The 26,020-nt window shown below is 41.6% G+C and overlaps 1 protein-coding gene across 13 annotated transcripts in view; it reads left to right on the top strand.

Annotated features, from left to right (window-relative positions):
* Positions 1 to 26,020, top strand: part of GREB1L (GREB1 like retinoic acid receptor coactivator) — a 245,933-nt gene that overhangs the window by 70,363 nt on the left and 149,550 nt on the right. The window contains exon 1 of one of the 13 annotated variants that reach the window (XM_061399776.1): positions 20,308 to 26,020. This exon is cut by the window's right edge and continues 26,846 nt beyond it. The exons of the other annotated variants lie outside the window; for them this stretch is intronic. The gene's annotated coding sequence lies outside the window, so the exon portion shown is untranslated. Of the gene's footprint in view, positions 1 to 20,307 lie in introns of those variants that run through there. 13 annotated transcript variants of the gene reach the window in all.

Genomic DNA, 26,020 nt, shown 5'->3' with positions numbered 1-26,020 from the left:
GAAGCCTGGTGGGCTACAGTCCATGGGGTCACAAAGTCGGACAGGACTGAGTGACTGAACACACAACAGCAACAGGGTCATTTTTCCTATTGAAAGGTTAGAAATAGTTTTAGGACATAATTTGATTATATGTCTTAGATAAATCCTATCAACCTTTTATTGCTGGTTGTGATTAGAAAAATCACTAATTTGGAATACTTACTCAGCTTGGCTCAAACCAATTACCACATTTTTTAACTGGCTAACTCTATCATGCTATACTGATTTATTATGACTGTTGAAACATACCCATCATTTACTTTTTGCCCTGCTTCTGTATGGTGTGGCCATTGGTGGCGTAGAGACTAGGGTGGGAGGGGTTTGCTAAAAGGTAGAGAACAGAGGAAGGGAGAGAGAAGAGGAGGAAACTTCAAGAAGAGTAGCAAAGAGCATGGATGCCTTGGTAGACCAGATGCTTTTGATAGAACCTACCATTTCTTAACTCTGCCATATTAAAGTAAACATTGATGGCCTTTTGCTTTCTTCTTTCTCTCTTCTTTCTCTTCTCTTTTTCCTCCTGTCCTCTTTAAGTAGATATAAATATGTGGAAACTAAAGAAAAGCAGAGTAAGATATAAGATGTGCAAGTTTTGTCTTTTTCCCCCCAGGGGTGGAGTAGGATTTGTTGGAAAATTTGAAGAAACATACCTCACTGCCCAAAGTATGTCTCAGGCTTGAATTGCAGCAGTATACTTGTTGGAAGGAAGTGGGTTCCATATTCAGAGGGTTTTAATGATCACTTTCTATCCATGTCTCCAAGTGTTTTGAATGCAATAAGTTCTTAAAGGCTAGGTCTTCGCACGGGCACTTTTAAGATAAAACTCAAAGTGTATATACACCGCATTCTTACCCCGTGTGCAGTTACTGTTGTTTACTAGACTTGCATAGAAACTGCCAGATAATCTCAGATTTACATTAAAAATAGAAAAAGAAGTTCCCAAATGGAAAGTTACTGGTAGATTTGTTTTTTTTTAATTCTGAAATGTATCTGGGGAAAAAAATTCTTAGAAGGGCTAAACTCCTAACCATAAATATAATATTTTTCAGAGATTTTCTAATTGGTTTTGAAAGTATCCCTAAAGGATAGGTTAGCTGTTAATGATGAGCTTTCTTCACTTACTGATTCAAAGGTGTGATGTTAGTTTTCCCCTGTAGGCTGTTACTCTGCTTCTTTGCACTTCAAACAGATCTAAGGTCACTGATGATGACTTTGCCACTTCCTGCCCTATTGATCTTACAAAGGGGTTTTGTGGGGTTAGACCTTACTGTAAAGAAATCAGCCCAAGTAAAAATTCTTGATATTTGCATGTCTATTAAATTCAACATGTTGGCTTTTTATATGAGCCTGTTTTATTTTATAATTTATAATGTGATACTTACTGGGTCACAAAGAGTTGGATGACAGAGCGCACGTGCGCGCCCGCGCGCGCGCGCACACACACACACACACACACACACACACACACTCTTCCTGGGACTTCAAGAGTTCCATTTATAAGAGCTGAAATGCTTTTTTGCCCCCCTTTTCTCCCTCTCTGAATCCAGGGTGAATCATGTATTGAGTAAGATGAATGGATGAATGTGTAGTTGAGTAAGAAAGCCAATCAATCCAAAGCTGAGGCTGTGTTGAGGAACAACCAGTCAGAAGGTGTTTATGTCTCTATGAAATTCTGTTGACCTAACTCCGCCTACCCCTGCAAAAGGCATTATTAACACCCTTTAGTCAGTTGCCCCTCATAGAATCTGCTCTTTTGATGCAGCAGCAGTGACAGATCCTTCCCAAGGCTGATTCTGCCTATATATCATTGGTGAGGGACACTTCTGTTCAGGCTTGAGCTAGTGAATCAATACACCTGCTTCCAAATCCATACAGTATTTCAAATCTTTATTAACTCAGCCCATACTATAGTTTTCCTGATTGTGATCATTCTCTGCTACAAGGAGATGGCAGTCCTGTGTCTTTTTGGTGGAAGAATACTTGAGCTGAGTTGGTAGGAACACCAAGCAAACAACAAAAAAAGTGATATTTCAGTTTGGGGTTTTAGAGTTACTACTTCACACCATCCTGTGTTTTTACAACACTTCAGAATGTGAGAGTAAATTTAAGGACACAGTCCCCACTGCTCTTGTATTTACTTTTCTAAAAATATTTTTCATTTAGATGAAAAGAAGTATGTCTGATCTTTCCCCAGAACTCCAGGTTCATACATACCACTATCTGCTTTTTACCTCCGGTTGGATATCTAATAGGTTTCTCAAATATAATAGGTATAAAATGCAATTCTTGACTCCCCTACATAACCACTCCATCTACCTCATACCTGCTTTTCTCCTTTTCCTCCCCCTTTCAGTTAATGACAATAGCTGGTTGCTTAAGTAAAAAACCTGAGAGTTATATTTTAATGTTTTTCTTTTCCTGAGCATATGTACTAAGTCACTTCAGTTGTGTCCGACTCTTTGTGACCTCAAGGACTGTAGCCCACCAGGCTCCTCTGTCCATGGGATTCTCCAGACAAGAATACTGGAGTGGGTTGCCAATTCCTACTCCAGGGGATCTTCCTGACCAAGGGATTGAACTCACGTCTCTTATATCTCCTGCATTGATAGGTGGGTTCTTTACCATTTTACCACTGGGAAGCCCTTCCCTGAGCATATCCCCATTCAATCTGCCAGTAGGTTTTGTCTCCAGAATAGGTTTCCAGTCTGTCCATTTTCCTACCATAGTTCCAGCCACTGTCTTTTCTCACTTGAATGACTGAAATGATCTTCTCCCTCCTAGAATGTCTTCTTCATTCAGAGCCAGAATTATCCTTTTAACAGAGGTATCCTCTCTGTCCCCAAACCCTATGGCAACCTCCCATTACTCCTGGAACAAAATCCAAATTCCTTGCCCTCCAAGGAGCTTCGAGGTCTGGTATCTGGCTACCCAGGCCACCTTATCTCCTATCATTTCCCTCTCACTTACTGACCTTCTTACTCAAGCATTCTCCATTCATTCCCTCCTCAGGGTTTATACCTTCGCTCTTTCTTGTCTGGAATGCTGTTTCTCTGTAGCTCCACGTGCTGACTTACTCTTGTTGTTCAAGACTTACCTATAAACTGCTCAGGGCTTCCCAGGTGACGCTAGTGGTAAAGAACCTGCCTGCCAGTGCAGGAGACGTGGGTTCAGTCCCTGGGTCAAAAAGATCCCCTGCAGAAGGAAATGGCTACCCACTCCAGCATTCTTCCCTGGAGAATCCTATGGACAGAGGAGCCTGGTGGGCTACAGTCCATGGGGTTGTGAAGAGTCAGACATGACTAAGCAACTCACACATAAACTCCCTCCCTGTCAACTCCTCAAAGAGACCTTCCCTAAGTATTTCACCTAGATCCTCCCTTCCCTGTTTCTCTTCATCCCATCACATATTTCATTTTACTCTTGGTTGAAAGGTCACTGTCTAAAATCCTTATTTACTTATTTACCTACCGATTGTAATTTGCCATCTACCTTTGAAATAAGCTCATGTGGGCAGGACCCTTGCCTGGCCTTGTTTGCTGATGTATCCCTAGTACTAGCAGCATTGTTTCATATGTCCAGTAGGCGCTCAATTAATACTTGTGGTTGAACTAGTGAATAAGAATATTTAGGTCCATGAAGAATATAAACTATTGAATCCATAAACATAGATTATATTTTAGTGATAATACTGCTGCCAAATATTCATGATAATTACGTGGCCCCAAGACAAGGGAATAGATCCTGTTCTTCTGGTTATTCTATTAATTTGTGGCAAAGCTAATGAGCTTGGCAATTGCAGTCATTTGGCGTCTTCTCTTGCCGTATCTGTGCATATAAACTAGTCATCGTTTATCAGTTGCGCATATTTTATATTTGCAACTTGCTGTGAGTTTTATATGCTTGAACAGCAGTACAAGGTGTACTCCTTGTAGGTAAGAGTCTGAAATTGTGATAAGTGCTCATTATGATGAGAACAGCTTGCACAGAACAGGTCGTAGCGATGCGTATGTCTCTCTTTAGAAGGAAAACATCAAATTCCAGACTGAGTGTGATAAGCAGCAATTAATTTAACCATCAAGATTCTGAATGTATTATGATTTTTCAGGAATTAATGAACATGGAAATAATGAGCACTTAATGTATTTATTTTGTGACTGTAAATCTTTGCAAATCAAGTATAACAAGTTGGATGTATGCCTATGATTAAGGCAGAAAAGAGGAGAAAGCCAAAGAATCTTTTTCTTTCCCTGCCTGCAGTTTGCTGGTATATGTCCATAGGCTGGAAGCCACAGACTCACTGAAGTTAAAAGATGATAAAGTGTTTTGCTTTTGTTTCTTTTAGTGATTGCTAAGACCACATAAGAATTCTTCTTAGCCTCTTCTTTCCAATATTGCATTTTGTTATTTTCTGTCATCTGATGAATGTTTTCCTTTCCACTTTCTTAGGGAAAGTAGCAGCCTTCAAGGTAGAGTTTTTTTCACTGACTTTCTTCATGAATTTCCCCGTCCTCAACTATCTGTGTTCTACTGCATGGTAGTAATTTTTTCCTTAGGAGTTTTGGTCATCTTGCCTTCTCCCTCTTCCACTGACAACTGCCCAATACTAAGTTGTGTTGTATTCTCTAACAATAGAAGCTTTAGTTATATGCAGCAACACATTTCCTGTAACTAGTTTTCTGACAGGAATCACCACCCCTTCACCTCTAGCCAGGGATCTGGAGTTGGTGTATTTGTGGCTGACCTGCAGGTCTTACAGAATTGAGGTTCATACTTTTTTTTTTTAATAGATAATTAATGGGATGTTTTATTTTTTATTTATTTATTTATTTTTTAAGCTTTTATTTGAACTTAACGTTTCTCTTAATTGGGACTTGACTTTTGGCCTAGATGAAATCCTATTTTTCAATTAGAGTGGTAGTCTTAACATTCAGTTATTGACCATGACTACAGAGTTAGAGTTTCATGTTAATTCTTTCTCATCACATCATGGAAAGATTGATTATGGCATCTCAAGCATTTCCAGACACCACCAGTTCAGGGACAGCCATCACCTGTTGTTAAGGGAGTCTTCCTTTTGCCGCTTCTATCCTGCTGTTTCCTTCTGTCTTCCCTCCCTCTCTGTACCGGGGAGGCTGCATGTGAGGACTTTCCAAGGACTCCTGTGCCCCTTGCCTTCCAACAGCAGCGGAGTCCCCATAGGAGAGCCAGGGCGCGAGAGTGAGGTCAGGCTAATTATTCTCCAGGCTCCCTGCTTGCAGGGCTGCCTTGCACTGCCTGTGGCCCTCGACCTAAGGTCATGGTTCTTCACTCTCAGACTTTCTCCTTTCAGGTTCCTGCAATCAATCCTTCCTCTCTTCCCTTCTCTCCAGGGTTGGTAACAATGCTGCTTCTACAACCCTGAATTTCAACAGTATTCCCAACCGCGCCCAGAAATGTGCAAATCGTCCCTTTCAAATAAGTCTCTGCAAAACCATCCTAACTTAAATGTGCCATCTGTTCCCTGTTGGGATCCTCTCTGATGCAAGTGTTATCTTTTTTTGGATACTATCAGCTTTTTTTTAATTTGGGGGAGAATTCACCTAGGAGGCTGTCTGGTCCTGGGCGTGGTGTTTTGGGAGGTTTTGGATGACTGTATCAATCTCTTTACTAGTGATCAGCCTAGTCACATTTTCTATTTCTTCATGATTCAGTTTTGAAAGGTTGTATGACTCTAAGAATTTGTCCATTTTTCTAGGTTGTCCAATGTGTTATCATATAGGTGTTCATGGTATCCTCTTGTATTTCCTTTTTCAAAAATACTTATTTTTACTTATTCATTTATTTGGCCACGCTGGGTCTTAGTTGCAGCATATGGTATCTATTTCCCTGACCAGGGATTGAACCTGGGTCCTCTTGCATTGGGAAGCAGAGACTTAGCCTCTGGGCCACCAGGGAAGGCCCAACTATTCTTGATTAAGTACCTACTACTCAGATATCACCTGAGCAGCCTATGGAGCAGGCACAAAATAAAAGAAAAAGTCACTGCTTTCTGGGGGAATCTATCATATGAGATAGATAAGCCTCTCCTTTACCTCATTCAATATTCAGTCAATGTTTATTGACTGGCTTCTGTAAACCAGACATAGTGTATGGATCTGAGGTGAATTCAAAGGTGAGCACTGTTTAATCCCTGCCATTTTATATCTTGAACTGTGTGTTTAGGGAACATTCTAGCATTCGGATAATTATAATTCACAGTCTTGGACTGAGCAGTCCCTCCATTTCCCAGCCTCACACATTTGCCAGGATTAAACAATAGGTTCAGTGTATCATCACCAACCACTACCACCACCACCACCACCACCACGGTCAGACCATCGGGGCTGATTGTGAGCACGTGGAGGGCACGAGCTTTGATTTATTCATTGTTAGAGTGTTAGTACCACACGGTGCCTGGCTGGAGCCTGCAGGCGACTTTCCTCCTGTGACTTACTTTGGTTGAGTTATTCCCCTAGTTCTATAAACCTCTCTAATGCCCAGTTCCTGACCCTCTGTCACTGCTCTTTGTGGCCCTGAACTGAGAGGGTAGGTGTCACCCTGCTTTCTGCGTCCCTCCAGCCCACGTGCTGTGAAAGCATTAATCGCTCAGTCATATCCAACTCTTTGTGACCCCATGGACTGTAGCCTGCCAGACTCCTCTGTTCTTGGGATTTTTCCAGGCGAGAATTCTGGAGTGGGTAGCCATTTCCTTCTGCAGGGTATCTTTCTGACCCAGGGATTGAACCTGGGTCTCTTGCCTTGCAGGCAGATTCTTTACCGTCTGAGTCACACCAGCTCCAGGTGCTGTAGACCTTCCGAATCGTCTGTGGTCCCTGCCTTGGGAGCTTGATAAGAAAGCAGGAAATCGCCAGCCTCTCTGGCTGTGCCTGATGTCTGGGCCTGGCCTGCTCTGCTCTTAGTTCCCACCTCCTGGTTCCATCCAGTGGCCTCTGTGATTCTCAAGCGTGACCGTTTCCTGAGCCCGCAACAGGACCTCTTTTGTGCCTTCATCTTGCTGGATGGAGATCTTTCAGAGTGTCAAGGAAACCCTTCTGGGCAGATGGAAGATTTCAGGTTGAACACAAGTCTTCTTTTCTTTGTGTCAGCATTGGGTAAAACCAATAGGTATATTTCAGAAGAAGGGGCCTCTGGTTAAATATGGGCCATTGTCTTTAAAAAGTGTTTTCACTCTACGACGTCCCTTAGGACTGGTGGCTACCTTTTGGGGGAAACCTGATTTGCTTAGTGGAGTTGTAGCCACTGGAATCCCAGGCCGTAGTAACTTTTCTGCTCTCAATGCCTGCTAACCCTGAAGATCCTAACACAGGATTGGACATGTCAAGGAGGACACAACACTGCCTTCCTATGTTGAGGGGGAGGGATGTGTGCGGGTGGCTCTGTCCAGTTAGTGAGGCCTCCCGGTTGTCTTTAATTTCATTATGTGATAATGTTTGGCCGCCCATCCCTTCATGCTCCCAACGGGAGATATCTTCAATCGACACTTCAGCCAAAACTCTCCCTGACATTTTCAGGGTGTGCAGTGGGAGTGTTGTACCTTATGATGACCCTGTTTGAGTGTTCCAAGTGCCAGGGGAGCAGCCAAAGAAAATTCAGTGCACTTTACTGAAGGACTAGAACTTGTTATGAAAAAGTGATAGTAAACTGCACAGGATTTTGTGGAAACCTTCCCCTCTCTCGCCTCCTTTCCTTACTCTATCCCCTGCTCCAAGTGTATCTTCACTTTCTTTTTTTCCTTTAACTTATCTTGCCCTTCTCTGTGGGTAAGCAAAACACAATCTATAGTGGAATGGTTTCAGCTAAACCTGAGTCTGGGAGCATCTGGAGACATTTTTGGTTGTCACAACTGGAAGAATGCTGCTGCCGTTGGTGCGTGGAGGATAAGGATGCTGCTGAATGTCCTATAATGCAAAGGACAGCCCCTCTGAACCCCTCAACATAGACTTCTCTGGCTCCAAATGTCAGTATTTCTAAGGTTGAGAAACCCTAGACTAGATTCTAATCTGTCCAACAGAACTTTCTGTGATGATGGAAATATTCTATATAGTTGTTATTACTATATGTGACTATTGAACATTTGACACGTGGTTAATGAAACTATGCAACTGAATTTTTCATTTTAATAGCCACACTGTAGCTAGAGACTACCACATCAGACAGTGCAAATCTGGGGTCCCCTGTCCAAACTTTGGCTTATAAAAGTGATGGGCAGAAAAGGTTGGTACCTTAGTGGAAATTTAGAGGAATCTCTAAGCAGGGGGGTGGGGTAGGATGTCTTCATAGAAGCCATGAGACTGAACGCAGTGCTGGTTTCCTGTGGACAAGACAGAAGGTGCTAGGAAGGGCACTCTACTGGGACCCAGCACTGGGGGACTGTGGACAGGGCTGCCTGGGAGGAGCCGCAGCCTTCAGCAGAGGACTTAGGCAGCCACAGGTGATCTGGCTGGAGGGAAATACTCTGACTTCACTTTCCCCCTTCCTTATACTCTCCTTCTCTCCAGATCTCCCCTAGGCTAATCCTAACCAGAAGTCAGAGCACAGGTGACCTCTGTGGCTGTGTGCTTTCAGCACGGAGCAGGGTGATGAGAAGAGAATGGATCAAGGGATAAACGGAGTACCCAACACACCTTGTCTGCTCTTTTTCTGTCAACCTTTTCCCCTTCTTGCTGGCCTTCCATGTAATTTTTCCTCCCATTTTTACTCAGCCTTCTCGTGGTAACTCCAGTCTGTCCTTTCCACAAGTGCGTGTGTTGTATCAGTGTTATAACTATTTGGGACGGCTCCTCAGGGTCTATGCTCTGCCTGCATGGCCATGGGATCTAAGACTCACTCCCGTACCAAAGCCTTGCTTCTGTCCATCTTCAAATCAGTTTTTCTGTGCAAAAAAACCATGCAGTTGTACCCAGTGATATGAGTGACTACACAACAAACTCCAAAAAGAACTTTCCAAGAGTGTCATACATTATTTACCTGGCAGCAGGTGGCATTAGAAGTCCTAGGGGCACTAAAAGATGGCTTTCAAATCACTGAGAATTTGAACTTCTTGACAAAAAAGAAAGGTGATTTAATCATGAAGGGCAGAGTTAAGAAAGGCAAGACCAGGTTGGAAATGGACAGGAGAGAAGCAAGTGATGCTTCAAAGATGGGATGTAGATGCCTGGGGACCTAGATAGACATGGGAGCAGTGGAGAAGTAAAAGGTAGCATCATTTTAATAGTCCAAATCTGAGTCATGGAGATAACTGTGGTGTCATTGACTGAGGGAAGACAGCAGGATGAGTGGCAGATTTGCTTGGGATGTTGAACTTGAAGTGGTGGCAAGACAATATATGGAGATGTAACAAGAGCATTTAAAGATGTATGTCTGGAGCTCAAGAGAGTGGCTGAGGCTAGAAAACAAGGTGTTTAGGATCTAGAAATGAGTGAGATCTCCAAAGGAGAGAGGGTGAGAGGTTTCTCAAACTTAGGGTCATACTAAGAATCACCCCTGGATATGAAGAAGTTGATGACTACCCCCTCCAGAGATGTAGGTTTGGGTCAGTACAGTTGTTCTAAAATATTCATTTTTAATAAGAACCCTAAGTGATTTTGTGACATTCTGAGAAGCAATATATTTTAGCAGAGGGATGTTTCAGAGACTAAATTAGGAGAATGACTGGTGCTCTAACGGGTTTGAGGGGAAGCGGGAGGAGTGAAGAATAAGGATGAGATGAGCAGAGAGGAGGATTGTATATTGTGCCTGGTGTGAAAAGAGAGGTGGGGCATGAAAAGAATTTCAAGGTGTAGCTATTAACACTGTTGAATACTATGGAGCAGAGGCTCCCAATGTTTTGGTCTTAGGAACTCTGTGTGCACGCATGCTCAGTCACTCAGTCATGTCTGACTCTTTGTGACCCCGCAAATTGTAGCCTGCCAGCTTCCTCTGTCCATGGAATTCTCCAGGCAAGAATACTGGAGTGGGTTGCCTTTTCCTCCTCCAGGGGATCTTCCCGACCCAGGGATTGAAATCGTGTCCCCTGTGTCTTCTGCATTACAGGTGGATTCTTTACGGCAGAACCACTGGGGAAGCCTAGGAAGTCTTCACACTCTTAAAAATCATTGAGGATCCCAAAGAAATTTTAAATGACATATCCAGTGGTGTGCACCAACACATCATTGTATATCTACTGATATTCACCATATTGATATTCAAAACCAGGATTTAAAGCGATTTCACTTACATAAAGCAATAATCATTCATTACATGTTAATATGAATAACATTTTAATGAAAAGCGACTCATCTAAAACAGGGCAAAATCTAATGACAAGAACATCATTGTTTTACATTTTTTCAAGTCCTTTTCATATCTGGCTTAATAGCAGCAACTGGGTTCTCATATCTGCTTCCTCACTCAATCTGTTGCAATATCTGTGTCATGTAGCCACTGGAAATCTCCACTGTACACTCATGAGTCAATGACTGTAAATGATAAATTCCACTGTAGTGTTATTATGAAAACAGTTTTGACCTTACAGATGCCCTGAAAGGATCTCAGATGCCCTCAGGAGTCTCTGTTAAAAAAAAAAAAAAAGATATATATATATACACACACACACACACACACATATATATATATATATATACACACAAAATAAAAATTTTAAATGTCAATAAAAGTTAAATTTTTTTCTTTCTGCACCCCAAGTACTGTCTTGCACAGCACAAATCTTGTTAGAGACACATTGTTGTAGAGGGTTAAGGTGGACATAAGTCCTTTGGGTTTGAGGACTCTCAAAGAGGGGCAAATGTTGAGAGAGCAAAATCCATAAAGTTGTGAATATGGAAGTAACATTTACAAGGAGCATAGAGGGAGTGGTGGAAGGTGAGGGAAACAAGACAAACTGGCCTAACGTTTGGTGAGGGACAGACAGAAGGACAGTAATTGATTTTCTTGGTCAGCACAGACTAGGTGGAAGGACACTTGAAACACTTGAAAGAAGAATGTAATAATCAAGACACTTTACAGAAGCCAATTAGTAATGCAAATATTAGTTGTCTTTGACTTCTCTCACAACAGCAGAATCAACAAAACAGAGACCTTGGCCAATACTTTGGACATATTCTGAGAACTGTGTTTTTATAACGCAGTTATAAGAAGTCAGGCAATGCAAATAGTTAATAGTTGCATAGAGCTTTGTTTATTCTAAGTAGGTCAGAACAAGTCATTCTGATGGTTCTGAATTGCTGTGAACCAAGAGGACTGGCCTGTCCTTTTCCAGATGGATATTCCTTTTGGCAAATGAGCATATTTCCACAAACAAGCCATTGGAGATAAATCTTTGACAAAAGGATAAATTATGCCCCAAGTGGCACCTGCACACCTGCCAGCTAAATATTTCTTTCCTTTCTCCAGGCACATATGTTGCTTAACAAGAGAACTTTATCCTAAAGACGTTATGCTCAGCTAGATATCACCTAATCCCCAGAGAGGGCTCAGCCGATAACATGTCAGGATGTCAAGTATGCGGAAGCACACGCGGTTTTGATGACCACTTTCAATGGGAGAGAAGATTTCAATAGCCAAAGGAAGACATCTCTGTTAGTAGAATTTTAGTGACTGAAAAAAAAAAAAAAAAGAGCCAGGCAGGTAATTGCTGAGGCAAAGAGTGGAGACAAACATCTACTCCACCAACTCTGGGAAGTCTGTTTTGGGGGCTTTATTATATATTGTAAATTATGATGACAACAACAGAAGCGTATTTTATTCAGCACCAAATACATGGCAGTAACTGGGTTTTGAGCCGACTCATGTTACCTTACCTCCTCTGCAAGAAGACCCAACTTCCCTTGTGACTCAGTGGTAAAGAATCTGCCTGCAATGCAGGAGACGCAGATTCGATTCCTGGAGGAGGAAATGGCAACCCACTCCAGTATTCTTGCCTGGGAAATCCCATGGACCGAGGAGCCTGGTGGGGCTCCCCAGTCCATGGGGTCTCAAGAGTAGGACATGACTTAGCAACTAAACCACCACCTTATCAACATTTCCCAGAGGACGGGGCTCTGAGAAGATGCTTCCACAAGGCTGACCAGCTAATAAGAGGCAAGGGAGAGCAGATCCACAGTCACTCACTCTTCTGCCTTTTATCCCAGTGATGTAGGAGAGCACCAGCGATGGTCCAGCACGACAGAGTATTCAAGAAACTTGCTTCTAGTTTGGTCTAATGCAATTTTATAACAAATTAATTGTGCCTACAAAAAGAGAGACAGTATCTGGGTTGTAAAATAATTTCTTCCTTTTTTCTGCCCGTTAAAACTCACAGAATACTTCCCTCAAACTTGGATCCAAATCGCATTCCTTAGAATCCTCTGAAATACTTGGCTCAGGATTTTGTCTTTTCCCCAAGTTTTAGATTGCTCTGTTATTGCCCCCCATCTTTATGGTGAGTGAAACAATAGGGCTGGCTTCTTTTCTTTCTCTCTTTCCTCACTGTGCATGTATGGGCATTTTCTCATAAATAGGAATTTTAATTTTTTAAGTAAAATAACAGTATACCAATATCTTGCTCATCCTGATGTCAGAAAGTGGGCAGTTCTTTTCCCTGACTGGCGAAGGCAGAAACATCAAAGGAATTTCTGCAGGAGGAATTACTTGGTACACAGGAGCTGTTTGTTTTGCCTGTTTGCCTGCTCTTCCTGTGTCTGCTCTCAGTGATTTTTCACCAAGGTGGCTTAATTACTGCAGTTCAAACTCCAAGTTACTACAGTAAAGGTGCTTATACTCTCTACTAATTTCATTTCTTACTTTTTTTTTTTACTAGTAGTTTTATTATCGGATTTTAGTTGGGGTATAGTTGCTTTACAATGTTGTGTTAGTTTCTGCTGTACAATGAAGTGAATCAGCAATAGTACCAGTACACATGTGCTCAGTCCTGTTGGACTCTTGTGACCCCATGGACTGTAGCCCACCAGGTGCCTCTGTCCTTGGGATTTCCCAGGCAAAAATACTGAAGTGGCTTGCCATTTCCTTCTCCAGGGGTATCTTCCCAACCCAGGGATTGAACCCGTGTCTCCTGCATTGGCAGGCGGATTCTTTACTACTGCACCACCTAGGAAGCCCCAAATGGTGATAATAATAGCTAAATCACAAGATGTTTGTGAGGAGTCAAAGTAATAACTTATAAAGAGGACTTGGTGTGCAGTGAGCCATCAGTATTACTTTTGTGTCTATACTAACTCTCCCCCTTTCCGTGACTTGTGAGCTAGGAGCAGAACTGAGATGGATTTCTCTTGGGATGTTAGCCAAGCAATGGGAAAGAGAACATATAAAGCATAGAATGTTCAGCTAGAGAACTGTCTCCAAACAAAATCTAAGTACAAAGAGTGAAGCTAAGATGAACATGTTTGGAGGTGGTGGGAATCATTGGTAATTCATTTTTTCTGGGCCTGGTGGGAGTGTCACCCAAATAAATGATGTTTATGCATGGATGTTAATATCACTTAAACCAGAAGATTTAAACCTAGAACTCCCCAGAGTCTATGACTGGAGTTTCCATGATCTTGAATATATTTGTTAACTGGATAGACAGGCATGTCTCTTTCTATCCAGATGCATCTCTTCAAAATTCACTTAGAGGCTGGGTGGAGAATGTAGCTATTAATTTTTACTGCAAAGTAAGTTCCTAGCTATAGCCTGCTTATGTAGTAGATCAGGGAAACATGGATTTGTGACAAGCAAAAAGCAAATCTGCCACCTTTAGCATTTGTGTTCTTCAGCAAAACTAGGACATGAACAATTGCCTTTTGTTCCAGTCATTGCCTAAGTTGATGGAAGAGAGAGGTCTGGCTCAAATTACAGAAAATCAGAAAAGGTGCAATATTATGTTTAGAATACTCAAGATTATAGCTGAAATTTGTCTCCCAGATCCTTTTGTCTCTGCCAAATGGTGATGGCTGATTTTGAATGTGGTTGAAGAGACATAGCCAACATTAATGGACCAAACACCAGGCTCAGACATGATTACTCCTGCCCTGGCCACATACTTGTATGTTCTTGAGACTTTCTGAGTTTGCTTCTTCCCGTGTTAACTGGCAGTAACAAACACTTCTTGCTACTGGACTCTTGTGAAAGATAGCCAGCAATGTCTCTAGAAATTCACTTGCTGAAAAAAAAGAAATACAAAGTTCTACGTACATCACTATGACTTAAAGAAAAAAATTTATCTTTGGAATTCTCTGGTGGTCTAGTGGTCAAGTCCCCACGCTTCCAATGCAATGATAGTAGGTTCAATCCCTGGCTGGGGAACTAAGATCCCATAGCTACATGGCAGGGCCAAAAAAATTAAAAGTTGTTACTACCATTTCTTGGCAACTAGACAGTTTATTGAGATAGGCCTCATCTTTCCTAATAACATTTTTAAAAATTCCCCTATCCCAAGTTATATAACATTTTAAAATAATAATTGCAAATTCATCACATAGTAATTTTGTAGTTGGAAAACAAATATAAGTTTCTCAATTGTATTTCGTGGGACTAAGATATGTGATCTCTTAGTCATATTCTTTCCACTCTGAAGCAAAAAGCCATTGAACTGACCTGGAGTCACTTTTGGCTTGATGCTAATATCTGAGTAACTTTGGTTAAGTCCCCAACCCTGTTGATCTCCTTCGTCATATAGAAAATAGGAATAAATCATGTCCTCCAGGTTAGTGTAAAGGTTAAGTGAGATGGGCACCTGCGAAAATAGCCATTTCAGAACTTGGTACGTATTAAGTATTCAACAATGTCTAGAGAATCTTTAGATTTATCTGTTTGATCAGATCGGTTTGATCAGGTCACAGCAAAAGAAGGAAGTTAAGACTAAATACAAGTATGGAATTTTCTTGGCAGTCCAGTGCTTGGGACTCCACACCTTTGCTGCCAAGGGCCTGTGTTCAATCCTTGGTTAGGGAACTAAAATCCCATGAATTGCCTGCCGTGGCAAAAAAACAACAAAAAAAAGGACTAAAAACCAGTGCTGCTAAGTCGCTTCAGTTGTGTCCGACTCTGTGCGACCCCATAGACGGCAGCCCACCAGGCTTCCCCGTCCCTGGGATTCTCCAGGCAAGAACACTGGAGTGTGTTGCTATTTCCTCCTCCAATGCATGAAAGTGAAAAGTGAAAGTGAAGTTGCTCAGTCGTGTCCGACTCTTCGCAACCCCATGGACTGCAGCCTACCAGTCTCCTCTGTCCATGGGATTTTCTAGGCAAAAGTACTGGAGTGGGGTGCCAAAAACCATTAACAGTCCTTAAATTCAGGTGAAAAACTTTGTGATACTTAGAGTGTGTTATACAGTTTTTCACTTTTTTCCTTCCAAGTATAGAGAGCAGAATGACCTTAAAAGTCATATCTTATCCTTTCTGCATTCTTTTAATTACGTGCCTCTTTAAAGAATATGGTCAAATTCTTCCAAAGAACTTGGTGTGATCTTAACAAGGCCACATGTATGGGTCAAAACTCAGTCCTAATCGGTCTCTCTTTCTAATACCTAAAGTTTAAAAAAATGAGAATAATGTAGTTCTAATGAGGATGACAGGGAGGCCTGGAGTGCTGCAATTCACGGGGTCACAAAGAGTTGGACACGACTGAGAGACTGAACTGAACTGAATGAGGATGAAACTCAGACACTCAGACAAAAAGGGCATATTCTGTCTTCTGCCTTCATAAAGAGGTAGTAAATGATAAGTAAACATGACAGAGATTTATTCCAAAAATAGTTTGTAGGATGTGTCACATTCAGATTATAGGAAAAACAGTTTTCACCTCACAGGAATAACCAGGGTTCTTCATTCCATATATAAAACACACTCACCAGATGCCCACAGATAGCACACCAATAGCTGAACCATCATGGCTATTATCTGGTAGCCCATGCATTTCTCCTTATGGGAATTATTTGTTTGCCCCCAAACATGTATTTGCCAGTTGTTACTATAAATGAATGTTTTAATTAAATATTAAATAACCAATAACATGTAGATTAAAAAAAACAAAATAGTTATTGTTTCTGTGAAAAGTAGGTTAACAGTTTGGACAGACTTGGTAAAGGTGAATTTCCAAAAGCAAGTCCTGTTGAAACAGTAGTGTAAAAGATATTGATAGAGGGGCCTTAAAAATCTAGACGTATTCTGGACTCATTATTTCATATTTTACTCTGCTGCTGCTAAGTCACTTCAGTTGTGTCTAACCCTGTGCAACCCCATAGACGGCAGCCCACCAGGCTTCCCCGTCCCTGGGATTCTCCAGGCAAAAACACTGGAGTGGGTTGCCATTTCCTTCTCCAATGCATGAAAGTGAAAAGTGAAAGTGAAGTCGCTCAGTCATATCCAACTCTTAGCGACCCCATGGACTGCAGCCTACCAGGCTCCTCTATCCATGGGATTTTCCAGACAAGAGTACTGGAGTGGGGTGCCATTGCCTTCTCCATATTTTACTCTAAACATATGCAAACTGGAAATGATAGGTACAGAATTAAGGATGTGAAGGGCATGGCAACCCACTCCAGTATTCTTGCCTGGAGAATCCCATGGACAGAGGAGCCTGATGGGCTACAGTCCATGGGGTCTCAAAGAGTCTGACGTGACCGACTGACTACACTTTGACTTATTTAAAGCAATCTACAGTTAACTCTTAGCCAAAATAAAACCCCCCACCCTTAATTTAAAGATTAACAAAAGAATTAATATTTGTATGATTCAAATTAAATGTATAAATGGATTTTTGTGTATGTGTGTGTGTATCCCCATTTTATCAGTCAAGGTTCAATCAGGGAAATAGAGCTACTCCAGAATGTGATGGAGTAAGGAGTTTATTTTAGCAATTAGAAATTGAACAAATGTGGAAGGAGCTGGGAAAGAGTCTGAACGGGGGAGCAGAGGCTCACGGAGTCCCTGACCAGTCGTCTGAAATACTGATGTGGGTGGACGAACGGGAGCGTGTGCCCGGCGAGGTCTGCTTCTGAGGTGGGAGCTTGCCTCAGGGAGAGGTCTGTGGGGAGCTGTAGCCTCAGTGTCGCCGCCTCGGAGGAGCAGCAGCCAGCATTGGTAGGCCTGGAGCGGCTGTCAGCCAGGAGTGAGGACGAAAAGCTGGATGTGGAAGAGAGAAGAGAGAACAAGTGAGGACCCGCTTTGGCACCCATCTGCCATGGTTTCCGACTGCAGCGACTTTCCACCGGTAATGGCTGTTCCCTCACTCCCACCTCCGAATCTCACACCGGTGTCCTCCACATCCGCCAACGCTAATCCAGAACCATTCGGAGAAGAGGATTTGGGGAAATGTATTTCCTGAAGAGTGAAAGCGTTAGTTTTTCAGTTGTGTCCGACTCTTTGTGACCCCCATGGACTGTAACCCGCCACGCTCACCTGTCCATGGCAAGAATACTGAAGTGGGTTGCCATTCCCTTCTCCAGGGGATCTTCCCGACCCAGAATTTGAACCTGGGTCTCCTGCACTGCAGGAGGATTCTTTATCATCTGAGCCACCAGGGAAGCCCTAGTATTTCCTAGGTTAACCAAATTGGTAAAGTCCAATCCTGCACACCCTATTTAACTGCTTCTTTCTGTTAACCTGACAGTCAGGGATTCCAGTCATTGCAATGAAAAGAGATTCTATTGTTATTAACTCTACTGTCTACATTTAAGTCTTCTAAGTAAGGATTATGTGTGTGTGTGTGTGTGTGTGTGCGTGTGTGTGTGTGTGTGTGTGTGTGCTTAGTCCTGTCCAACTCTTTTTTGACCTCATGGACTGTAGCCTGCCAGGCTCCTCTGTTTATGGAACTTCCCAAGCAAGAATACTAGAGTGGGTTGCCATTTCCTACTCTAGAGGATCTTCCCAGCCCACAGATGGAACCCATATCTCTTGCATCTCCTGCATTGACAGGTGAATTATTTACCACTGCACCAATAATGTGAGAGAATTATGCCTCAAGTCCTTATAATCTTATACTGTAGGACTTCCCTGATGGCTCAGATGGCAAAACATCTGCCTACAATGTGGGAGACCTGGGTTCAATCCCTGGGTCAGGAAGATCCTCTGGAGAAGGCAATGGCAACCCACCCCAGTACTCTTGCCTTGAAAATCCCATGGACAGAGGAGCCTGGTAGGCTACAGTCCATGGGGTCGCAAAGAGTGGGACACGACATAGCGACTGAGTAGGCACACACACAGTGACTTTCTTCAGTTACATCTAAACTAGCTGAAAGAAGAAAAGCTTTTTTTATTTATTTTATTTTTCATTATTTTTATGATGCTATCATGACAGTGGTATTAAAACCCCCAAAAGATAGCATAAAATGGATAACTACAGGTAATTCAAAAGCATTCTAAAAGAATGATATAATGTTACCAAGTGGGGCTTATTCTAGGAATTCTAGAATTGTTCAAAAATTTTTCTGCCTCAAAGAAATAGCATATTATTTTCTCCACAGATGTTGAAAAAATACTTTGTAAATTCAACAGATGCCCTTGGTTGAAAACTCCTAAAATAATAACAAGAGATGGATACATCCAATGCATTATGCACTATTCCTTTGCATGAGATATTCTGTGTCCAACCCCAAACTAGCCTCATGCTTAATGGGGAAATATTAGAAGCATTCAAAATAAAGATGGCCACTATTATCAATTTGATTTATCATCATTGTGGGTTTCCATATAACTTAGAAGTTATAAGAGATACGTAATGTTTTATGAACATACAAGCAACTAACTAGATGACATACCAGAAGAAAAGATACTATTCAGATTAGTGAGAAAGGGAGAAAAACAAAAACACATGGTATTAAATTTTTAAATGTATATAACCCACATTATTGGAAAATAATTCCTGATTTTTCCAGAGAATCATGAATGTATAGAGTTTTTTAGTTGTAAAAGACCTTTGTAATTTATTTTATGAGATTCTTAAATTTTAAGAAATAACAATTTTATAGTCCTCTTTCAAAAGGTTATTTTAGATTCTTTAGTTTATTGATTACTTTGATTATTTTCAACATCTTAGTTTTGGGCCAAGTGACAGACTAGAAACATGTACTCCTAAACTAAATGGCTCCAGATTATTGTGTATTTTAAGTTCTCCTCATCTTCTTTTGAAATTATTTTTTGTGTCTTCACTGTCAGTATCGGATTTAGGGTTACCTCTTGTTTTGTTTTACTATCATTATCCTTGTCCCTGGCATCTTACTCATTATTAATCTATCAAATTCTAGGAATCATATAAGCAAATTTCCTCCACCTGTCTAAAATGAGAGGAAATGAATTTGAGTGAGTGCCTGAGTGGCTCCCTTGAGTGAAGTGCAAATGCGTTTAGCATGTGAACTTTGTACTATCTGTTGTGTCTGTTTGTATACTTGCTTGCTGGCTTGTAGACACTGGATTGTGTTTCCAGTAGTTGATAATTTTGGGTCAGTGACCCCTAGAGAGAGAAGTTGTTACTGTATTTGAATTGTTGGAAAATTTGGATGTGTACATACTTCATGCTTCTTACAAACGCTATTTAATGAAATGACTCTACACTCAGCACACAGCTGTTCAGTTCATGTTTACTGAACCTAATGGAAACAGCACTGTATTATCCTAGCCATTCTGGGCAAGAGTAAAAAAGCTGCGTTAGAGAACTTGGTTTGTGAGAGGTTGAGTGCAGATCCATTCCTATTTCTACAATGTTCTAGGGAAAAGTTATTCCTATAATCATCCAGTCCCATCATTTCATGGCAAATAGAAGGGGGAAAAGTGGAAGCAGTGACAGATTTTATTTTCTTGGGCTCTAAAATCACTGTGGAAGGTGACTGCAGCCATGAAATTAAAAGATAGTTTATCCATAGAGGGGCTTCCCTGGTGGCTCAGAGGGTAAAGCATCTGCCTGCAATGTGGGAGACCTGGGTTCGATCCCTGGGTCGGGAAGATCCCCTGGAGAAGGAAATGGCAACCCACTCACGTACTCTTGCCTGGAAAATCCCATGGGCAGAGAAACCTGGTAGGCTACAGTCCATGGGATCTCAAAGAGTCTGACACGACTGAGCGACTTCACTTTCACTTTATCCATAGAAGAAATGCTATGACAAATCTAGACAACTGGAGAAGATTCTTGAAAGTCCCTTGGACTTCAAGGAGATCAAACCAATCAATCCGAAAGGAAATCAACCCTGAATATTCATTGGAAGGACTGATGCTGAAGCTGAAGCTCTAATACTTTGGCCACCTGATGCGAAGAGCTGACCCTGATGCCTGGAAAGATTGAAGGCAAAAGGACAAGGTGGTGGCAGAGAATGAGACAGTTGGATGACATCACCAACTCTGGGAGCCTGTGAAGGACAGGGGAGCCTGTTGTGCTACAGTCCATGAGGTTGCAGAGAGTCAGACGCGACTTAGCAACGGAACAACAATAGCAACTATTCATATGCTAAAATAACAAGTAACTAGAAATTTTAGGTAACTGGAGATTTTTGTATACAATCAAGCAGAAGACTTTTGTTGTTTCAACACTTACTTTTGAAAATATGTCCAAGGGGAATTAGTCCATTTTCTTGCTCTAGAAGGAGACTATACCAGACATAAGCTGATGCTGATGCTAAGTCACTTCAGTCGTGTCCGACTCTGTGCAACCCTGTAGACGGCAGCCCACCAGGCTCGTGCATATGAGGACTCCTCAGGGCTTCCAGGGTTGTAGTTCTCAACAGCAGTTCTCACTACCTCGTGGTATGTTTGTAGATTCTGATGACTCGGTACACAGACTGACTTTTTATCACTCTCAGGACACTCACTGGAATTTGAGAATGATTTTAAATAAAAATGTTGGTAAAGGTGTGTTTTGCTGATCTTTAGACATAAATTTATAGTTTTTGAGTTTCCTGATGTCACCTAATTAGTAGAGAAATTCTATCTAAGTCTTACAGATTGCTGCCCAATTAGGCTAGAAAAGTTGCTACTGAGCTTATAAAGACGGTGTTTTGTGGGGGCGAACCTTCTAGTTCTGAGGCTTTTTGATAAAATATTATCATAAATTTATTCAGATTGGCAGCAGTCTCTGCTGTTCTCCATCTTTGGTGGACAAATAGCTCAATACCTGCTGGATTTCTCTCTGTACCATTCTTCTATGCTTGAATCCCACTTAAAAACTGAATTGAGTGAAATAATGGCCACACAGCTCAACCTTATATGACAGCAAATATTTATTGTGCTTGCTTGCTGTGAAGATATAGCCATATAAATTTTGATCCTCAATGAATTACAATAAATTGAGTGAGACTGTTGATAAGTAAAATTACTTACTAAACCTCCTCAAACAGAGAATTCATTATATAATAATGGCACATTCATATTGAAGAATTCTATGGTAATCTTCAAAGATTATGTCATAGATTATTTTTAGCATAACATCATAAACTGATTCAAAAAAAGCTCAGTGTGTACAATATAATACCTACTCGTTGTGAGAGAATTTGCACAGACATATACAAAAGCTAAACAAACAAAAAGCAGACCCTAAGACTATGTAGGAAAAATGTTAAGAGGAACTGTTTCTGTTGGAATTGTTTGACAATGAGCTAAGAAATAGTGGCTTAAATAAAATAGATTTCATCTCTCTCTTATGGTTAGGAACTCCCAGGGGAAACGATGTGGGCCTGAGATGGTCCCAGGCTCTTTCCATCTTTTGCTCTACTGTGTATGCCTTCTGTTCCTAAAGACACCTCATGGTCCAAGATAGCTGAGTGCTGGAGCTCCAGTCATCCAGTCCACAATCCTTCCCCACTCTCAGTAATGATCTTATATTCTTTTTATCAAAATGAATGCTGGGTAATCATGCTTTGTTGTTCAGTTGCTAAGTCGTGTCTGACTCTTTGTGACCCCATGGACTGCAGCACACCAGGCTCCTCTGTCCTCCATTGTCTCCCAGAGTTTGCTCATATTCATCATACCTGTTGAGTCAGTGATGCTATCTAACCATCTTTATCCTCTGCCGCCTGCTTCTTTTTTGCATTCAATTTTTTCTGGCATCAGGGTCTCTTCCAATGAGTCAATTCTTTGCATCAGGTGGCCAGAGTATTGGAGCTTCAGCTTCAGCATCAGTCTTTCCAATGAATATTCTGGATTGATTTTCTTTAGGACAGACTGGTTTGATCTCCTTGCAGTCCAAGGGACTCTCAAGAACTTTCACTAGCAACACAATTCAGAAGCATCAATTCTTTAGGGTAGAGAGTAAACCAAATTGCTTTTCATTAAAATATCATTCATTTTATTTACATTTGTAGCATGTTAGTGAATTGTGGATACAAATCATCTATTAATCTGATATGCAGCTGCTGCTAAGTCACTTTAGTCGTGTCCAACTCTGTGTGACTCCATAGACGGCAGCCCACCAGGCTCCCCCATCCCTGGGATTCTCCAGGCAAGAATACTGGAGTGGGTTGCCATTTCCTTCTCCAATGCATGAAAGTGAAAAGTGAAAGTGAAGTCACTCAGTCGTGTCCGACTCTTCGCAACCCCATGGACTGCAGCCTACTAGGCTCCTCCGTCCATGGGATTTTCCAGGCAAGAGTACTGGAGTGGGTTGCCATTGCCTTCTCTGATTAATCTGATATAGATGCCCATAAAACAATGATGTGAGACTAAGCCTGCTGATACCTTCTAAAAAGTATCCATGTTTTCTTTGACTTGGACCTCTAATGTTTGAAACTGATCATTTAGCAAGTTCTCCCCATTTAAAAACTTCCCAGCTCTTTCTTCAAATGTCTTCTCATTTCCCATTTGGCTCTTTTTTCACGTAGCTGTTTCATCCTTAAAGACTGGTCTAGCCACAAAATCCATCAAGCCTTTCAGTTTATGAAATAAACCTTGAAATTTGAATCTCTGGGGCAACTGTTGAAATTAGAATTTATTTTAGTGGGTGTAATTGGATTTCCTTGGACAGGATGAAGAAGTAAAGGAATACCTTATTAAAGACAAATTGGAAAATGTTAGTTTCTTGACGTTTCAATCTATTCTTAAATTTTCTCCTGGGGAGTCCAGGTGTTAGTGGCCTAAACCTTTAGGCAAAAAGCCTTTAGGCAATCATATGACAGTCCATAAAAGTATCAAATTAACATATCATGTACCTTAAATTTATGCAGTTATGTCAATACATTCGATTAAAGATTAACTGAGAAAACCTGAATCCACATTGAACCCGTAAAAATACAAAAACCAAAATTAATGAATAAATTAATCTGCAGCATGATGTTAAATAAGAAAAACAGAAGGCCTTCAGGCATGGATTCTGCAAGTTCATATACACAGAAACAGGGCGACTTCCTTTACCACCTCTGATGGCATGACATGTACTCAAGTGCTCAAATTCGAAACTTCCCAGCTCTCTAAGGTTTCTCCTCGCCTTCTCATGTTCTGTGTCCAATGAGGCACTGAATCCCATCAACTCAGCATCCTACCCAAGTCTTAAGTAAATGACGTCTCATCTCCAATCTCCTTGTCAGCCCTTCACTGCCCTCTGCCAGACCATTCTAATCTTGTCCTTCCCAGACTCTCCATTTTTTTATTGTTCCTCTTCCTGTTCCCATTCCAAGGTCTTCCATCTGGTTCTATGATGAATTGTCTTTTCGAAAAAATGAATTTGATCATGTCACTCTTTTGCCAACAATCTTTAAGGATGCCCCATATCTGTAAAAATTTTTTTCTTTAAAAACCTAATTGCCTTTTTAACCTAGCTCCACTGTAGCCTAACCTCTCAGCATTTTGCCTTCATATGCTCTACGACTCAGATACACATTCAAAGTGACACCTACTTCTTTCACCCACAGTTTCTTGACGTGAAAACCCCCTTCTCTGTCATGTAAACTGCTGCTCATCCGAGAAGTCCTAACCCAGCGCTGCCCCCTCCCTCCAGGCTTCTTGGACACTGGACATGTTCTCTTAGCCTGTCTGTGATCGTCACGTCGGTCCCTCTGAGCCGTGAACTTCTCGATGGTACAGTTTTATTCACAGATTATCCTTGGCATCTGTCACAATGCTTGGCAACTATGAGAACAAAATAAGTATTTGTTGAATTGAGTGGAAATAAAAGCAAGCACAGAATGTGCTTCGTGTATCCCAGGGAGACCCCAACCTGACAACAGGGCCGAGAGCACCAGGAAACCAGGTGGTGATGCTGAGCTGATGAGCAGAATGAGGCACATCCTGGCCTTCGGTGGTTCAGACAGAGTCCTGAGAAACTGTCTGCTGCCGGCTCCGTGTCACCCTGGCCTGCCCTGCTCTTCTCTGCTTTTTTTCTGCCTAATTTCCTCATTCCTTTCTCTCAGTAGCTGCAAAGTGTTCATCTAGCTCCATCTATTGGGTCTGCTCCTTCCTTGGCACTAAAGGCCACTGTATCCTGTGTGTGTGTGTATATATATATATATAAACTCTCAGAAATAGAGCTGGGTGTGCCTACTAGGAGAGTTGTGTGGATGAGGGGAGAAAAAGCACAATAGAGAGCATCAAATCATCCATTATTTTGTATTGAGTGTTTGCCAAGTATCAGGATTTACATTTAATCCTCACAATAACACCCGGAAAGGTGTAGACATCATTATTATTCCTACTTCACAGATGAGCTAATTGAGGCTAAGAGAGACTGAATCGTATACACCCTTGGAAGTGGGGGAGCTCAGATCCAGTCAATGCACGTCTTCACCTAAAAGCAGTTCTAACATAATTAGTCTATAACTGATCCTTGTCTTAACAAAGATATGTCTGAAAGGCAAAAGAATAAAATGTTTGACTTCCCCTTAGTTCTGTGAACACTGGTGGGTTTTGTTTTGTTTTTGGCTTTAAAAAAAAAAGACTTTACTTTTTTAGAGCGGTTTAGGTTTTAGGTTTAGCGCGGTTTTAAGCGAAATTAAGAGGAAGGCACAGATCTCCCATATACCCTGGTAGGTTCTTCTCGTCAAGGATTTGGCTCCAAGGTTCATTATAGGGAAGAGGATATTCCTATTGCACTTGGACTTTTTAAAATTGAAGTATGGTTCTTAGTAACTTAAGGGCTTCCAGAGTGGCTCATTGGTAGAGAATCCACCTGCCAAGTGAAAGACTTGGGCTCGATCCCTGGATCGGGAAGATCTCTTGGAGAAGGAAATGGCAACCCACTCCAGTATTCTTGCCTGCTCCAGTATTCCTCCCATGGACAGAGGAGCCTGGAGGGCTATAATCCATGGGGTCACAAAGAGTTGGACATGACTTAGCAATTAAGAAACAGTTAATTTATAATATTATGTTAGTTTCAAGTGAACAGCATAGTGATTCAGTGTTTATATATATTGTACTCCATTAGAAGTTATTACAAGATAATGGCTATAATTCCCTGTGCTGTGCAGCATATCCTTGTTGCTTATGTATTTTATGCATAGTAGTTTGTATTTCTTAATCCTATACCCCTAATTGGCCCTGAGTCTTCCCTCTACTCTTTGGTAACCACTAGTTTGTTTTCTCTGTCTTGAACTTGGACTTCAGCTCAAAGACTTCATTGCTTTTTCACCCCTAGAATATGGAAAGATTTACCTGTCCCATTCCTGGGTCCTGCACACCTGGCCTTGAGCAGAACTAATGACCTGGTATTCAATCTCCATTCGAACCAGTTAGTGTCTGTGGATCTTGAGAAGACGCTGTATGATATAATTAGCAAATGAAAATGATGGGGACTGATTCTTGGCTACCTTCCCTGACTCCCACCCCCCTACTCCAACACACATAATCTTGTTGCAAAGACAAGTTGTTCACCAAAGAACTGTTAACCAGCACAGTGGAGCTAGCTGTTGGTGATATGGGCCCTTGAGAGATATGTAGGTCCTCGGCTGGTGAGGGGACATTTCAGAGTCCCTCTGGGCTGCTTGCCTGCCTTCCCCATCTGTCCCTCTCTCAGGGTGACTTTCTCTACCTCTGTTGGCTTCCAACTTCTCTACATTCA

The sequence above is a fragment of the Bos javanicus genome, chromosome 24 (assembly GCF_032452875.1).
Source record: "Bos javanicus breed banteng chromosome 24, ARS-OSU_banteng_1.0, whole genome shotgun sequence".
NCBI classification, from domain to species: Eukaryota; Metazoa; Chordata; class Mammalia; order Artiodactyla; family Bovidae; genus Bos; species Bos javanicus.
This window is presented reverse-complemented; position numbering and strand designations above follow the sequence as displayed.